At 36.4% G+C, this 12,361-nt stretch overlaps 1 protein-coding gene across 1 annotated transcript in view; it reads right to left on the bottom strand.

Moving 5' to 3' along the window:
* GLIS3 (GLIS family zinc finger 3) overlaps positions 1 to 11,314 on the bottom strand; it is a 134,625-nt gene extending 123,311 nt beyond the window's left edge. The window contains exon 1 of the mRNA XM_053466174.1: positions 11,045 to 11,314. The gene's annotated coding sequence lies outside the window, so the exon portion shown is untranslated. The remainder of the gene's footprint in view (positions 1 to 11,044) is intronic.
* Positions 11,315 to 12,361: the final 1,047 nt, after the last annotated feature.

Here is a 12,361-nt window from a genome sequence, read left to right as displayed (position 1 = left end):
CTTAAATTCCTTAATCTCCCCCGTGCAATATTAGTCACCAACGCTGTGCTTCCATTATCTGGTTTATACCGCGTTGAAGATGATTGGTAGTGTCACCGTTATTCAATATTTTCCTTACAACAAAAGTTTTTCCAGAGCAGAAAAATTGACCGTACTTTCAAAGAAACCTACAAAGCGCTTAACACATTAAGACATCTAAGAGGTGGAGTATGGTTAAGTGTTATACTTCATTTGGATCAGTAACAGTACAGTATAAGGCAGCAATGCGGAAACACAATCCCACCTTGCACTGTCTTAGCGAGAACTTTCCATTTCTGCTCAGCCACAGGGCATATCCAAAGCGGTTGTTTGCGTAAAATATTACATTTTGATATGGTGTATTTTAGATATAATCAAAACATTTCCTTATAGCCAAAGGCCTTCAGGCAACACATGGCATGTTGGATTTAAGCAATGGAAGCGTAACCTGCCTGTAGTGTCAGCTTTCTTTATTAGCACTTTTGGAATTAAAGGGGAACTGACGTTTTATCAACCAAACATTTTCGTACTTTTTCCTATAAAAAGGGGACTACAACATGTCAGTGGAAGGTACAATTGAAATATATATATTTTTAAATATACCATCACCGTTTGCTGACTGTTAAGACTTTTAAACGTGAGCTGCTGAATGTAACTAAATGCAAACATCATCCCTAGTATTGTTGAATGCCTAAAGTTTTCAAAAAATCATTTCAGTATTTTTCCCCTAAAATTGTCATGTGACACAAAGGCAGGCACTGATGCCAAAGCTTTTTCTTATGCCTTTAATTGTTTTTTTATTGTGATTTTATTGTGATTACGGTTCTGACCTCTCCGCAGTTGGCATCCGAAATGCATTAAAAGGATATAAGGCCAGCTATTGGACTGGATCCGTCATTAACTCTACCTTTCAAACCTTTCATTTGAAACAGAGAAGCCGCACTGCTCAGTTGTAAATTTAACCTAAGAAAACTGGAAAAGGCTTCCATGCATTTTTTGGTACTTGCTTCAAATCCAGCGACAAGTTGCAAACCCAGGCATTCTATATTTTTTTATGACTACTATGCTTTAACTATTCTGTACGCCAGAACAGATGAACTTATGAATGAATAACAGTGGATGCTAAAATATGTTTTTGATAAATACCCGTATATATCCCATAGATAAGTGGCCAAAGAGGGACAATTTTCTTTTAGGTAGCGTGATGTTTTTTCATGGCAATTTGTGATTTTGCGGCCTATTAAAGGTATTAAGACAAACAATATAATTGTATTTGTGCTACTTAATTTATAAATATATGTTTGCTGTTTCTATACACATTACTGGAACGTTTATGGCCGTAGAACATGTTATTAAACATACTTAAGGCCTGCAAAAGAGCGACTTCAAGGGGAGGAAAAGGGGGACAGAGATGTTTGATCCCAAAGAGGTATTGTCCCTCCTAATCAGGAACACTAGTACCAATATTTACACGTTAATATCGGACATTAATATGGATCGGATTAATCAGATCTCTTAACTCAATGTCCTGCAATCCTATTCAAACCGTTTACAAACCATTCTGTATGTAATGGTGTAATTTGTACAAACTAAGCAGTTTTGTTTATATTCATCAAATGCGATGTACGCAACATTTTCTGAGGAGGACTTGGTAGATTTTTGTTATTGTGCATTGAATACCTAATGCTTGTCAAAACAAATAGCACCACTTCTGATGACAGTTACTCAAACAGACACCCAGCTCTGGAGCTGCAGCTTCTCCTAAAGGTAAGTGCTTTATTTTATTTTTTGCAGGTTTAATAAAAGCATATTAATGCACCGTGCTTACAAAGTGCTTTAATACGCATTGTTTGTTCAGAATATGGTCTGTGTCACTGGGGTGCCCCTTTATCTCTTCCAGTGTTCAATCCAGCATTAGGGTTTCTATTATTACTATAAAGTCAAACCAAAGTATACTCGTCTCTTAAAGATGTTACGCCGTGAAAGACACTGACACATTTCCAGGATATTCTCTAGCGTTTAGAACATATTTAGCAGCAAGCCTCTCAATCTGCCCTTTTTGGCTCCTCATGATGAACTTTTGTTTTTGCAGTAGGTTTATATATATCCCAAAAATGTCATAACATTTTTTTTTACTATTTACACGTATAGACAGTTTTGGCCAAAACAACCATTAAACGTTATTAAAAAAAAAAACAAAACAATACAGCATTTGACTTCTTGACTCTTCCCAATACAAAACAATGTCAGGCTACATTATCCCTTCTCTGGAAAAAAAAGCTTATCGTGTGACGTAGCCTTTGTCTCTATGAAAGTAAACGCCACAGTGGTGATTTTAAGAAGTGATTATTTAACGTAATGCAATACTAATATCTGACGGGAAAACAAATAAGAAGGTATTCATTCTGGACATATCTAAGAAGCGGTTTTTAAATCTTTTTCCAGTGTTGGGTGTCATGAATGTAGGAATGTAGGCGATGTATGTTACACAATATCCACATTATGTTCTTCAGACTATACCTGAAGAAAACCAACTGACGATTTTAGTATTGATTATGAAAAATGTCACAGCAGTGGTACTGGGGCTAAAAAATAGAAGCCATGTAATAATATGAAGCAAAATTACCCACAAGAAATTACACATAGACTAAAGTTGAGGAAACAGTAAATAAATATCCCAACTTAGTCCATGTTGCCCCAGATTCTTTTAACTATATTTCTGATTGCCCCAACTGATTTCACTCATTTTATTTGACTCTATTTGGGCTATTTGCAATATTTTGAACGTGATTTTATCACCATAGCAACCAACAGAATGGTCCAACTGAGCATTTCACTTTGCACTAGAGTCAAAAACATTCATCACATCTGGCCTGCGTAAAGCAAAACGTTATAGGTGTTGTTTGCAGCATGCATATGCAGTGGCGTACTCATTTTGATGATCTCCCTTTAAACCAGGGTGCTACAGTAAAGTCAGATAGCCCATTAGGGTAACTGGTTACCTTTTATGCATCAGGTGAGATTTGGGTCCCCTGGACCTGCTACCCTAGGCCTAGTCTGTACGTATGCATTAATTAGCATTGCAGAACCAAGAGGAGTCACAATGATTAATAAAACGCTTGCAAACGGAAACAGTATAATTGTATTTTTGTCTGCCAAAGTCATGTTTTGTTTTTGTTTATCGTTATAACAAAAAAAATAACAGGCTAAGTATTTGTAGAAAAAAAGTGTTTATGTTTTGAGTGTTTTGACATGAGCAGAATCTGTTTACAGAAATTACAGAACTACACAAGGAAAAATAAACAGTTAAAGATGCCCGTTAAAAATAAAGGCAGCTGGTATTTGTGGTATGCTGCATGTTTGGGAAAACAGTCTACTTTCTTATTTCTTTGGGTTTCAGCAATAAACCTATACAAATCAGAGCTCGACGCTCAATGATCAGGATGTACTTAGTCTGAGGGGGGGGACAGGCATCGCTTAAACTATGGAGCTTGTGCTCCTTTTTTTTTCAATGACTGCATCTATTATGGGGTTCTGAAACCTGTGTCTGAATGTGGCACAACTACAGTAGCTTTCTAATGAATGTCCTGTCTTAAAGTTCACTCCCTTCTCCTCGCTCCCATTCTTGCAAAGTTTTCCTGAGACAATCAGCAACTAAATAACAGATCAGAGACAATATGATCGGGAGGAAGAATCATTCAGACCCTGAAGATGATTGGGCGAGATACCTTTCTCCCATGGTCTACCAATATATTGTTTCTTTTAAACTGTAAATGCCATTACATATGTTTATTTGGTATACAGACCTGTGAAATATAGGATTTTGGAAAAAGTGATATATGATCCTGCTTATCGTTGTGATATCCTTCCATAACTGCATTAGTCACTGAACTGAATAAGTAAACTGAGCCTGTGTTCGATGTTAGAGTAAAAATTCTTGCAGCTTGACCTAAGCTGTGAAGAATGAAGTCATCGAAGCTAATTACATCTCTCCAAACACCCATCTACAAGGCAACAAGATGCTGCCTATGACTGTTCCTTAATCATCAATCAAAGGAACATGGGGGTCTCATGTGTTACGGTGTAGCATCCTTCAATTACTACAGGTTTATCTCTCAAATTTCGATCCACATGTAAAAACCTAAACAATTATGCCCTCCGACCAAAATGCCAACAACATAGGCTGGAAGTGCAAAGGGCTCCGCTTTTTGGTCTCAGTTTTGATCTTTTTCATAGGCAAGTGCGTTTATGGGTAACGGATCAAAAATGACATACGCTGTGTCTTTGTGTCTACATGTCTTTATTGGCGTCTGTAAGTGTGTTGTTTCTTTTTACCCTCAAAATATAAGTGTAATTATTTTTGTAGATAAAAAATTTAATACTTTGCATTAATTTTAGTAATTATTAGAGGATATTTTTAATGTTGCACACAGACATAGGGAATATTACATTTTTAAATGGCCAAGCATTAGATAAGAAATAGGAAAAAAACTATAACACATCATAATACACATAATACATATGATGCTTATGTCATTTTATAATCACCAGTGTAGATCTTAAGACTGTGTTACATTAGTTGTGAGATATATATCACTGATGTTATCCTTATACTCCCCCCATACAATTTAATACGAGATTTGGTAACTAAAATGAGTGATAAAGGTTTTGACATGTAATAGAATATCATCCAAACGTCAGCTCTGCACGTGCCCTGAGGCTGCTTTCCACATGATTGCCATTTTACACACTGGAAACGCACTATACAAGCAACACATATATATATTCAGTGCTTACATATGCTGTCACTTTCACATGAGTGAAATTAAGTGTGTCTGTCTGTCTGTATATGATTTTATGGTTATTGCTCAATCTATGGAACTTCAAATAATCAACACTATATGTACCACTGGGGAAGAGTACCTTAACAGATGAATGTTTGATTTTGTCTTTGAATAGAATGATTTGCTAACTTGTGTCTATCCCTCCATACACAAACTATGAAGAGAAAGAAAAGACAAGTAATAGGCAATCAGAGCTAGAAGGTAAAGCATGTTGGATGCTGATGATATATTTTGCTCATAAAGGAGCTGCAGCCAAGACGTCACTCATTATTGTCTATCTATAATTTCAACTCTACATTCAAAAAGCTATAGTCAACTTCAGACAGAACATTTATTAGTTTCCACTTGTGTTATTGCTATATAATAATACAGATGTAACAGGCTATTTGTGGTATCTTCTCTTTTTATGGAAGCTATAAACTGCATTCAACATACATTATATCGTACTAATTGTAACACTGCAGATGAAAGGAAAAAACATAAAGCTGTTCATATATACAAGACAGGGCACATTTATTTTGGACCTATACGAACAAAACATAATAATAATAATAATAATAATAATAATAATAATAATAATAAATCGTATATTTACATTTTCAAATATAGCTCAATTTACTTAAGAAACCTCAGAAATCATGCATTAGATTAAAATCATTGATACGTGGATGTTAGGGAAATCCACTGCTAAACGATCCAGCAGCCTTAGAAGTTATAAGAGTGATGAGCACATACATTATTAGTTTTCTAGGCTCTACTCTACATCCCAAACATATAAGGGTGCTGTCTAATATCAAAACCTTGTCCCCAGGACAAAACAATTAATGAATTATATTTCCAGGGAAAACCCATAAGGAGGATAATTGAGAGAAACTAGTGATAAAGGATGCCATCTTGTATTTTATTTCTCATAAATATAGTTTAACCTAGAATATTATAAAACCAATATTCACAAAACAAAAAGGGGCTGCCATTTGGGATATAATTACTTTTATTTACCTTGTGCATCACTTCACAGATAGGGAGGAATATCACCGATTAATAAACTAGCTTGAAATGAGCTACATAGAAACTAGCTAGAAAGATAGACAGAAAAAAGTACAATGTAAAAAACATATCAAAGTGCTACGTTATATTCATCAGCGAAATATGTTTAGAAATAAGCCATTGATGCCACAAGGAACTTATCTAATCAAGGAACTAATTCGTCTGTGGAATTTTACTTAGTTCAGCACCAATGCTGTCTGCCAAATTCTGCTAAACATATACGTCCATCTTGACAGGCAACTTTATTTCGTTTTTATAGGTCCACCGGTGGATTCTGATATTCTACATATATATATATACATGTAGTATGTAGCATAACAATATGACTTACAGAAACAACAGGTGAGGAGGGCCCTGCTCAAACGACCTTACAATCTAGAAGGGATTATTTTTCATAATATCATTTAACGACATTAGGTAAGCATTACGCCTTCATTCGTGCGATAAATTACACCTTTGGTTTGAGCTATTACAAGATGCATGCCGGGACCGAGCTGCCCAGTGGGAATGAAGCTAAAAGTACTGTTAGGTATGTTTTTGGCACACCTAATGTGATTAGGAAATTGTCAAGACATGATAACTTAAAACCATGACAAGGGTACTGCCTCAGAACCAATAATGTCTTGACTATTTAAGTAATATTATAGATAATCCTAAAAAAAAAAAAAGAGCCAGGTCATACAAATGTTATATACACAAAAAGCTATCAGAGATTTGTGCAATTGTGTGAAGGGACAGTTTAACAGTGTTTGATGTTAATTTATCAAACAAATGGAAACGTGACTGCCAAGTGTCAATACAAAAGCCAGAACGCATTAGGAAATATTTGTTTAATCTGATTATGTACAATGGTGCCAATGATTGGCATTCTCTACCATATTCATTACCTTTTTTTAAATTCTGATGATATGGCATTAAAAATAATAACCTATGGATGACTTCAGCACTGATCAGTGTTTAGTTTACCCATTTACATGTCAGTGTGAGACAAAAGCGAAAGATTAGTGGTTAGTGTTCCCAAAGTGCCATTTTTTGGATTCACTGAGGTTTAAAAAGCTATTGTACACCATGCAAACATTACTTCAGTTGCTCGTTTGTGCTGAACCCAACGTGCTTTAGGCTAAAGAACACGTCATTTGCACCAGTAAGCATTAACTGTTCCAGGGCTGGAAGGGTGAGCAATGTCAACATAAATACCCCCAGCACCAATAATGTATAATGTAATAAAATATAACGATGGAGCAAAAAATGCGTATTTCTCGCTTACGGTCTCTATTACACATAAATATGCATTTCTATGTAGGATTGTGGGTTTGTAATAATTTTAGCCAAGCAACATTGGTCTTCTCCAGTGTCAGGTTTTCAATCACTTCGCATTACATACTACAATATGTGGGTCTAGGGTGAGGTTTAGGGTGATCGACAAAAATACATCCCTTTATGCAAATAATAGGACTAGTGCGCTTATCTCTAAAATGATTGGCTGTCCACAAAATCAACGGCGTTCTTTTGGAGAGGTAAGGCATTCTTCATGAACAGGACAGACCTCAACTACTACAGAACTATTCCTGCCGCTCTGTCAGTCACCATTTCTTCTTGTCAAGCCACATTATAGGCAATGGTTTCATGATCCAAATCGTTGAGTGACAGCTTTGTTTGTCAAGGGATTCCACAGAATCCAAGTGATTTGATTTACTTTTCCTCCCACAAATCACTTAACATACACAAATATTACCCTATGACCACCCAGATCAGAAAGCCAAAGGGCAACCTTTGCAAAATATTTCTTTTCAGATACTTTAATATGCTTCTGTTGACACTATTTGTTATTATTTGAATTTGCCCCTTTTTCTGGTGCTACAAACTTACACAGCTAGCATTTAAACATGTACACAGTGAATATTTTGTCCTGCCGTAGGTAAATGGTTTGAAATGTCACACAGTCTTCTAAAAACATTTATTCACGTAAGAGTGAGTGCGGCTTAATGGTATGCAGAATTGGTAAATTATTGCTTAGCGTTTAGTAAGGTGACCGGTCTATACTTTAAAGCAGTAAAGGTCTTGCGTGTGCCCTTTCATGTGTCTAAAGCAGCGTGCAGCACACCAACCCTTAAAGGATTAAAGAGGAGGTCAGGTCACCTTACAATTGCTATTCTAAACTTGACTTATGGCTTACACTCAGGCCATGTTGCCTAATGACTGTTGTCAACGATTTTTGGCATTATTATTAACTACGACTGTCTTAAAAGCCCAAATACAAAACTTCTGCCTATTAACGGCCAAAGCCATACGTGTAATGTCTCCCGTAACGTAGAGTGTCGTGTTTCGAACACAAAAGTCTTTATTAGCACTTCCTCCCTCCACATTAATCTTCTCTATTATTAATTAAAGAAAATATTCCGGCTAAGTCTGAACAGATTTGGAAAAGAAAAAATATATATTTTTTGAGCATAACTGACTTCTCCGTGGAAGCTAGATTTACCATTTTTTTGCCCCAAAAAAATTCATGTGTTTAAAAATAATAAAATCATTTAAATGGAGGCTTGTTTTAGCGCGACTGTAAAAAATGTATGTTTGTTTTTGTGCATCTAGTTCTATCTTCTAACAAACAGTCCATTTGTACAAGGTTTGGAAAAACTTTAAATATAACGTATGATTCTGAGATTCCTTTGACTTATTGTAAACATTCTCACCGCTTTTGTTTTCCTCTAGCAATATACAATGTTTGTATATGTCTAAAGTAATTATTACAGTAAATGAAAAGTGTAAGTTGAAGTCTCCATAGCAAACATTCACTTATTGTAAACTAGCAAAAGGGAAGATTAGGAGACAATGCTAGTCTAAAACCAGAGGGTCGGCGGTTAAGATGTAATGCAAGAAAGAGTTACTTTACTGTGAGGGTGGTAGATAAGTGGAACTGTCTCCCAGCAGAAGCAGTAGAAGCTAACACAGTAAGGGGATTTAAACATGGATAGGCATATGACTATTTTGAATCTAAGACAAGAGCAAGGACTAATTAATGTTTAAGTCCTTACATCAGGAAACACTAGCAGACTAGAAGCGGTGAATGGTTCTTATATGCCATTAAATTCTGTTTCTATAACAGCCAGAAATCATTTGAATTGTCAAATATATTTTAGGCAATTAAAAATATGACCTGCAATAGAACCCCGATTTGAAACAGTGAAGCTGTAACTAACAACAGACCTAGATTGGCTGAAGCTAGATGTATGGATCAATTATCTCTGTATGACACTGCTTTTAATGCAATAAAGTCACGGGATAGACCCATTAGTGGCTCTCGGGATTGTAACATATCTACCTTACTTGTGAAAAAAATTGTTGTGGAACCCCTGAAATAGTACATTCCAATTTAATATAAACTTCAGCATCAGGTAGAAAATGCCCCCATTGCTCTTCTACCCTTAGAGTAACTTTTTTTTACCCAACCCACTCTACGTGGCAGCAAATAACTAAGAAATGCTTATTTAGGGAAAAAAACTTATCTTGCTTGCCTAAATATGTCAAAGAAAAAAGAAAAGATCTGAGAAACCTTCAACATCATTTTACAATATCAGTTCCATCACTGACATGACAAATCGCACAAAATAAATAATAAAGTGAAACACAAGTACTAAGTGTCCACACAGTAATATAGTTATTTCTCCAACTCATCGGAGACTGTCAGTTAAGTGAGTAACTGAGACATAAACTGACCACAATTACTTTTGCCTGCGATCCCTCTGAGAGTGCGGATTCATGCTTTCCAAACCACGCTGGAATCGGTTCAAAAAGTCCATGTAATTTCTGGGACTGCTGAACAAGTACAGCACAAAGTCTCCTAAATCTAGCCATCTGGCACCAATAACAACTTGGTAAAGTTTTCATGGCTTGACGACAAAAATACATTTCTCAAATCTGGTATACAAATAAACTCTGCTCAAGATTAGCCTGGCAGATCATATCTTATCAGTGTTTGATACATCATTTGCATATTGTATAGATAGACAGATAGATTAATAGATAAATAATGTATTTTATTTATATAGTGCCAACAATTTACCCAGCACTTCTTACAATATTATAGTTATTTTTATTATTATGATTATTATTTATTGTTTTATATAGTGCCACCAGTTCTAACACTATTATAATTATTTTTATTATTATTAGTTAATGTTTTATATAGTGCCACCACTATCACATTGTAGAACTGAATTGACCTACTAAGACAAACCAATACTTTGAGTATTTATGGCGATATATATATATATATATATATATATATATATATATAGTTATCAAGACTACCAGATAAGATTATTACTGAGGTCAGGTAATAACTTGGTTGTTGTGGGTACAATATTTAAGTACATTGCTGTATGCCATAGAAATCAATAAATAATAATAATGGCTATAAATATAATTCAAATGTGAAGTTGATGGTTTCAGGTGGTTTCAGTCCAGTTAGTATTGCAGATGTACTCAGGACTCACCATATCTATTATTCTCTTACATACTAATTGGAAAAGTGGTCTTTTGTATCATGGGACATGAAAAGAATAAAAAAAAGAAAATAGCATTTCAGTTGAAATCCAGACCTTGTCTTCATCAGAATATGATGTCATATTTCTTTGATGTACAATAAAGTGACATGTGCAATTAAATGACACATTGCAAGGATAATCTCAGTATCTCAAACCCATGGAAAGTGTCCTTTAGAGGACAGTAAGTCCCGCAAGATCAGGCCAATTGTATTTATGAGTATGACAGGACTTGCTGGAGTGGCAGCAGATGCATATCCCGGGTTTAGGTGTTTAAAGACAAGAATGTTTTTAATTCGTAAGGAGCCTTGGAGGAAAGTCACGATGTAGATGAGGTCTAGATCTCTCAATCAAAATTCGGTGACTTTAAGGGACCCTGACATGATTCTGGGACTGCAGCTCTGGCACTGAGTTGGTTAAATATTAGGTAATTAATTAACAGGGAATAGGAATGTGGCTAATATATATATATATATATATATATATATACATATATATATATATATATATATAGTTATATATATATATATATATAGTTATATATAGTTATATGTATATATGGTTATATATTGATGCCATAGAAGCACTTACCAGGTAACGATTTGTATCCTATATTCCAAAGTGCATCTTCCAATCCACAGAGATGGTACTCGCCTGTTGGCTCTGCCTTTCTTTTGCCCACTTCCAAAATTCTCCCCAGCCCTCCCCAAGACGTAACAGCACAGAAAGTGAATAAAGAGCCCTTGTGTGCCCCTGTGCCCGCACGTGTCACTCCCCTCCGGTCCCCAGACAAGGTAGAAGATCGGTGGCAGCCGGTATGTGCCAGTTCATCAGGAGCCCCAGGAAGCCCCCCGGTGCCCTTCTCAGCCTGTCCATTGACGTGCTGGGGGGATCTGAGCTGCATGCAGCATGGTCACACTAAGGGGGGGCTCAGCTGGCCAGGCTAAGGACATGAGCCGCACAGCCTCCTACACAGCCTGCTCTGAGCTCTGCGCTGTGCCCGGTGCAGTGAACGCTATGCGATTAGGGACAGAACAGCACAGCTCCCTGGCTGTGCAGCGCAGAGCAGAGGGGCGGAGGGAGGTGAGCCTCAGGTCCTCTAAGCAGGGCAGCCTACCCCTATCAGGGGGAAGGGGGGGGCAGCGAAACTACCCAGCGGCACAGGTCACACACTCAGTGACAGGGACACTGCCTGATCATTTCATTACCAAGACCTGTCCGCTGCACTTATCGATCCATAGTGTTCGGTGATTCAGTGATACACTCTGTACATTCAGCTTGTTGATCAAATCACAAAATAAGACTAATGTGTGTTAACCCCCTGTGTGCTGGAGTTGACCTTTTTAGATAAAAAAAAATAATAATCCAGGGACACCTTGCCCCTGGGCAGGCACATCTCAGTATGCCACTTGGTGCCCACTGTTGGTACCTTTGTAATATGAAGATGGCAGATAACACCACCTGGCTGACCTAACAAAAAAAACATGGTCTTCTTTTGTTAGACACAAGAAATATTAACTCTTTATAGATGATAAGTTTGAGTATCGGGCAAATTGGAGGGCACAATACTGGAACAGAGAGGCGAAAAAAGGAACTGGCTGGAAATTCGGCACCTTTTGCATGTTTTTAAATGGGAAGTTGTCACAGTTGTTCCAAAATACTTCAGGTTAATTAGGATAAATTATAGTATTTATGTAAGTGGTCGGATATTTATTATATTTTATTTATTGTATAGTATTATTATCGTTGATTTATATTCATTTACACAACGCTTCTTACAATACATATATTCAAAGGGAATGACAACTAGACTTGACTGGCTAAGAAGAACCAATATATTAGGTAAAAATGGTCATGCTTGGAAACTTACAATATATATCTAAAAAAAAAATTGTCAGTGTGAAATTA

This window comes from Spea bombifrons, chromosome 1 (assembly GCF_027358695.1).
Source record: "Spea bombifrons isolate aSpeBom1 chromosome 1, aSpeBom1.2.pri, whole genome shotgun sequence".
Lineage (NCBI taxonomy): Eukaryota > Metazoa > Chordata > Amphibia > Anura > Pelobatidae > Spea > Spea bombifrons.
Note: the sequence above shows the minus strand (reverse complement) of the source record. Positions and strands in the feature narration are given on the sequence as shown.